This window comes from Quercus lobata, chromosome 7, assembly GCF_001633185.2.
Source record: "Quercus lobata isolate SW786 chromosome 7, ValleyOak3.0 Primary Assembly, whole genome shotgun sequence".
Classification (NCBI taxonomy): Eukaryota; Viridiplantae; Streptophyta; class Magnoliopsida; order Fagales; family Fagaceae; genus Quercus; species Quercus lobata.
In genome coordinates, this window is record NC_044910.1 from 9,657,343 (window position 1) to 9,663,576 (window position 6,234).

At 32.3% G+C, this 6,234-nt stretch overlaps 1 long non-coding RNA gene across 1 annotated transcript; it reads left to right on the forward strand.

The window, feature by feature from the left end:
- The first annotated feature begins 2,021 nt into the window (after positions 1 to 2,021).
- LOC115952230 lies at positions 2,022 to 5,851 on the forward strand. Its single transcript, XR_004083299.1, has 3 exons — positions 2,022 to 2,262; positions 2,547 to 2,597; positions 5,633 to 5,851. It is a non-coding gene; the product is annotated as an uncharacterized LOC115952230 (long non-coding RNA).
- Positions 5,852 to 6,234: the final 383 nt, after the last annotated feature.

The following is a 6,234-nucleotide window of genomic DNA, read 5'->3' on the forward strand; positions in this document are numbered from 1 at the left end:
TAGTCTAAGTTTCTCAAATTTTTAACTTAAATAATTGTAATACATCCTAGTGCTGAGTGATGACAAGCTGATCTTAGCTGAGTGTGCGTGCGTGTGCGCTTTTTTTTTGCTAAATCCAAATTAAATTTCAAGTGAGTGTGTGTTATTATTGTGGTACATGCACCAATTTTTGTATTGAGTGTTGTGAATATAATACTTAACGTCAAATTCAATTACAATCTAAAGCTAATTTGAATTAGATTTGGTTTCTTATTGCACATTCACTAAAATATATTATATATGATGTATTAAATATCCATACAAAATATCATAAAACATTCACACATGAGCAGGGGCGGAGGAATGGGGGTCTAGGGGGGCCATGGCCCCCTTCACTTTTGAAAAATCCTTCCATCCTCTTGTATTTTTGGTATAAAAAATTTTGGATATAAATTTCAATAACGGCCCCTATATTTTTACTAAAAACATGTAATGCATTTATGTAGTTAACTAATACAATTTTTATTCTCTATAATTACTCTGATGTCATACATAGCTTATTAAATTAAAGTGTATTTAATGTAGGTCATACATAATTTTATTTTATTTTATTTTTATGAAATTGATTTGTTTATTTTTAGACATATCCTTTTTTTTAGCTAGCAAAGATAGACTTATTTGATGTAATTTTTTTTTTTAAGCAATATATATATATATAGACACACACACATGTGTGTATGTGTTATTCTTTGGATTTAACTTTCTTAATTATATATTTAGCTTGGCCCCTGAAAAAATTTTCTAGCTCCACCATTGCGCATGAGTGATATGCTAACCTAAGAAAAATATCTGAAAACATTCACCCATAAGTTATATACTAACCTAAGAAAACTCCCAAAGATACAATATTCATTATATTTTGTTTCTTTCTTGGCATGAATATGTCATTTTAAATTTTTTTTTTTTCAAAATCAAAATCCCACATATATATTAATGAAATAGATATTTTGTTTCTTTCTTGGCATGAATATGTCATTTTAAATTTTTTTTTTTTCAAAATCAAAATCCCACATATATATTAATGAAATAGTTTTTAATAGTTAAATATACGCCAAATACATCTTACTTAAATTCATATTAATTATTATGTAATTATCCCCAAAACTTTTATTGCTTATACACAAATTTTAATGAGTGGAAATAAGTTATTAAATAAAGAACATGAAGTCCTTTTTATTATTATTATTATTATTATTATTTTTTATAAATATCACATTTTGAAACGTAACACTAATATTCCTTATATATATTTCCCTTATGCCTAGCTTTTTTTTTTCTTTATCCTTGCTTCTCTCCCCCCCCCCCCCCCCCCCCCCCCCCCAACACACACACACCCCTTCGTTTTCCTTTTTATAGATTTTAAACCTTAAAATTTGATAAATAGGATTTTAAAAAAAATTTTAAATGAATTTGACATATAAAAGATATAATGTAGTATTGATTATTATACTGGTAAAAAAGAAGTATAACGTGCAAAATACTTCTCTAAATGAGCTGCCATTATCGCATTAGTTTTTTTGCAGTATTCCATAAAAAGAATTTAGTTTAGTACTATCATGCAATATTCCATTATCTTATCACTACTTTAACTAAAAAATACGTTTTTATACCAATTGATACATTTTTAACATCTAAAGTTTGTTAAAAAAATCAATGTAGTTATGTTTGAATTGTTTTGGATATTCAATAAAATGATTGATCACTAAAGTGTCTACAACATCTTTAATTGATTGTTCACTCTTCTTTAGATTGGATTTCCATTTTGTCAAATGCAACGAGTGAGTTATGCACACTTGTAAAACCAGTCAAAGTTTTCCCATCTACACAAGCGACAAACCATGGGTTTTGTAAGACTTACCGACCTCCTACACACGTGTAACACATACATGAGTGATTTGAAAGTCACATACCATGTGTATCAAGGATTCCAAGGAGGCGGCTCTTCCAATCACATGGCACATTTATGAGTTGCATTAAAAATGGTCTCCCATGGCCAAATATCTTGTATATAAAATAAAGAATATGAGATAAGGATAAGATACCACATAAAGTAACAAAGAAAAGGAAACAAACAAAGAAAGGAAGAGAAGCTGAAGATGAAGATGAAGAAGATCATAGTTGTAGTCATGGTTTTATGTGTGATCCTTTCACATATGGACAGTGCTGAGGCTCAATCACCCGACTGCTACGACCAGTGCTCCACTGGCTGTGTTCAAAGCGACAGTAAGTCCTTATCTAAATATATTTGCACCCTTTTTTCATAGGGAGAAATTAGTACTATCAGGCAGCTTATCATAACCATTCTGATTAAGAACACAGTATTACTTAGCATACTTTCCTTTTTCATGAAAATATTTTGTGTAAGGAAATTTCAGTTGGCTAAAATTTCTACACTATCAAAGATCTAGTAATGCAATATATTGATCGGAAACCTACAGCCCACAAGAGATTATTGTGTTCATATCCTATCTTCTATTTATTTATGCATTGCTTTCTGTCATATGCAGCAAGGCTCATGCAACGTTGTGATCGCAAGTGCCAGATCAAGTGCGGCCCAGGTAACCTCATTGAAAAGTTTTATATCTCCCTGGGTCAAATTTGGAAAAATATTCTCACACACTCGTTAATTTACACTCTGTACACATAAGGTTCATAATATTTCGCACGCCATATCCATATTTAGTGCACCACTGCACCTCACTTTGTTATCTACTTCTGAAATTCTATAAGTGCGCCTCTTTCTTTTCTTTTCTGTTTTTTTGTTGACTGAATTGGGGAAGTTCCCCTCATAATTTTGGGGTGTTGCCACAATCTATGGATCAGCTGGGTTTTTTTTTTTTTTTTTGGGAGACAGATAGATAGTGTGTCCTTAAACTTTTCCATGTGCTTACGAACAAATGAAATTCTGCATCTAGTTATATAATAGGTAAGTACGACAGATAATTACAAAAGTGAAAGACAGCCTTCCTACTCTGCCACTAAGTTCATTGCCAAGTGAGATAGATGTAAGACACAGCAGCTTCCTTGGTTCATGAACTTTGAGATGCTGTGATTCTCTGAGGCACTATGATGAAGCCTACTGGCTGTAGACTTCCTGTTAGATTCAAAATATCTGTATGGACCATCCTATGTCTCCATCTTGTTTTAGCTTTTGCTGACCCAAAAGGCAAACTTCTTTGCTGGGAGTCATGACAATGAAATTGGTCCTTTGTGAGGAGTCTTGTCTAAGTAATGCTTCTCTGATGGTTAGTAAAGGTAGTTGTTCTTTGCTCTATTGTCCAGCTATAGTATCCATTGGGCTTAATCCCTTCTGTCTCTTTATTGTATTGCTCCTCTCGATTGTCCTTTTTTTCTTGTTTTTGGGGCTTCAACCACCATTAGAGTATGCCAGTTTATGGGTATTGGGTTATGTCTGGCTTCTAACATCTGGTGTTGTTTGTTCCATACTGCCAAGCATTAGTCTAGTCTGTCTAGGTTCCCCGGCTGCTATACAGTAATTAAACAAAGATTTGACATATATTATAACAGTGTGTGGATTTGGAGACTAGTTATTGAAATAAATGTTGTTTCTATGAATCCATATAGGCCATAGACTACACAACAGTCTAACAAGGGGATAATGCTTTATAGCCCCTTTGTGGGAGCCTTTTAAAACCCATTCTGCTACCAAGTTGGTGACTTTGATATATTGTGTTCTTAGAGTGAGGGGGGAAAATAAACCATACCATTCTGACAAATGGGCACTGAATTCTAACGACTAATGAGTTCTTTCAATGATCAATAGTCTCCAATTCACTGTTGCAAAAAGCACAGTTGGCTTGAGGAAGTGTGAAATTTCTATTAATGAGTTATTAACCGACTGACAGAGTTGTTCAAAAGTTTCCAAATAAAAATTGTGACTTTGTAAGGATTTAAAGTTTTCAAAGACACTGCCAATGCAATTGAGCAGAATTCTGGTTATACCCTGCGTCTCTCTTTTGTGTTTGTATCAATTTATTAGCTTGTCCCGTAGTCTATGCTCCTGTTCTACTATATGGCCAAATCGAAAGATCTCGTTAATGTGAGATTGAAGGAACATTTTGCAGAATGTCCAATACAGTATTTCTATCATAGGATTGGATTAACCTTCATTCCATCTATTTGTAGATAGATCAAAAGCTCACACACCCCCTGAGATAGTGGATCTTATGAGTGTGTAAAGTTTCCATTCGGTGTTGACCAATGAGAATCACTTAGCAAAATGTTCTACCCATTGCCCCATTGCCAAACATCCTTAATGACAGAGTTCACCTACTATTGAGGATGCTTTTCCATCCCCACAGTGTGGAATTGCTAGATACTTCTGGATTAGTTTGTGCCAAAAGAGAATTTATGTATATACCATGTCTTAATTTGGTTTTTAACTTTGGTTAGCTCAAGGGTAGCACACTTTTGGGTAATTATGTCATGAAATTTGATTGTGTAAGTCACTCATTGGAATTCTTTTTTTCTCTCCATTTTATATGTTGTTTGGTTGGGTGAAAAAGAAGAGGATGGAAAATGAATGAAGGAAAATAGGAGTTTTTCCTTGTTTGGTGTGGTGGAAATGAGGGAGGGTGGAAAAAGGGGTGGGTGAAGTTTCTGAAAAAAAAAAAAAAAGTAGTATTAATATTGAAAAGGATCATCTTAGCGGAGTATTACTTGGGATTAAAACTTAAGTGCAATCCTTTATTTATTGTACATTAGATTCCCCAATTGAATTCAACTAGGTGGTTGTATTGACCAATAAATCACATAGTTGAATTTAATTGTCTTAAGAAAAATCGTAAATTTTTAAGTAGATTTTCTTATTTGTAATACATTAGGTTTCTCAATTAAATTTAAATACAAGTTGTATTGAATTTGATTGTCCTTTAAAAGGATAACAGTGTTTGGGTTTTATTAGTCAAAGCAATCATGTGTTTGAATTTAAGTGGAGGAACCTAATGTATTGCACCTAAAAAATTGTATCTAAGTTTTGCTCTTAGAAAAGATAAATTTATTTTAATGCATTGATCAATACAACCATACGATTGAATTCAATTGAAGAAATTAAGATACAACACTCAAGGAATTATACCTAAATTTTGCCTATTACTTGATTTTTTTATAGCTTAAGTAACAAGGGATGGGAAGGGATTGTGATAGAATTCAATAGTATGTTTGGTTGTTTGGTGAAGAGAGGTGGAAGTAAAAATGAGTGCAGGAAAAAAGTGATTTTTCCTTGTTTGGTTGGTGAAAGTGAAGGGAAGAAAAAAGAAATGATTCGAATTTCTTTTCCTCTAAATCCTCCTCCCTTTCCTTTTTATTTGAAAGGAAAGGTAGAAACTAAAAGAATATGTTTTAAGTTTTTTAATTAGAAATTTATACATAATATAAATTATTTCCTTTCACTTTTCCCTATTAACCAAACAAATTGAGAATAGAAACTTTTTTCCTTCTCCTCCATTCCCTCTTCTTTTCCTCACTCATTTTCCTTTCTTTTGTCTTTCTTTCCATTCTACCAAACATGACCCAAATCTTGTCAAACAAAAACAAAAGGCCTAATTGGTGTTTCTTGTATGTTAATGTGCAGATTCTGATATTGATGTGAATCCAAGTTAAGCCTCCAAACGAAGGAAGAATTAGCTAGTTTGGGGTGTACCCAAGATGAAAACTAGTCATCTTCTCAAGATCTTCTTCTATGTTGCATGCAAAGTTATATGACTTTTGATGCCTTTAAAAATGTAACTGTTACTATTTTTGTAGTTTTTTTTTAATGTTATTAATTATTGAAGTATTTTATTTAGTTTAATTATAATTTTAATTAAATCCACTGCGTGATTATGTTAGTGGATAATCATTCCCTTTTTCCCCCTTAAGAATGCATACATTAACACCCCCACCCACAAAAACAAAAAAAGAAGAGAGAAAAAACCCCCACTCAATGCAGTCAACCCAAATTGACACCCAAAAATAAAATAAAAATCAGCAAATTAACTATTTAACTAACTATAGCAACCAATTGCTTTGTAGCTAAATTGATATATCTCCATGTACAAAGTATTTAGAGTCTAGAGAGGAAAGGGTTCGAATTACAGGATTAGCAGCATGTTATAAATAATTTTCTTTAAAATATTTTTCATCGAAGAGCCAAAAAAAAAAAACACAACTATAAATATTAGTCATCTACATTTC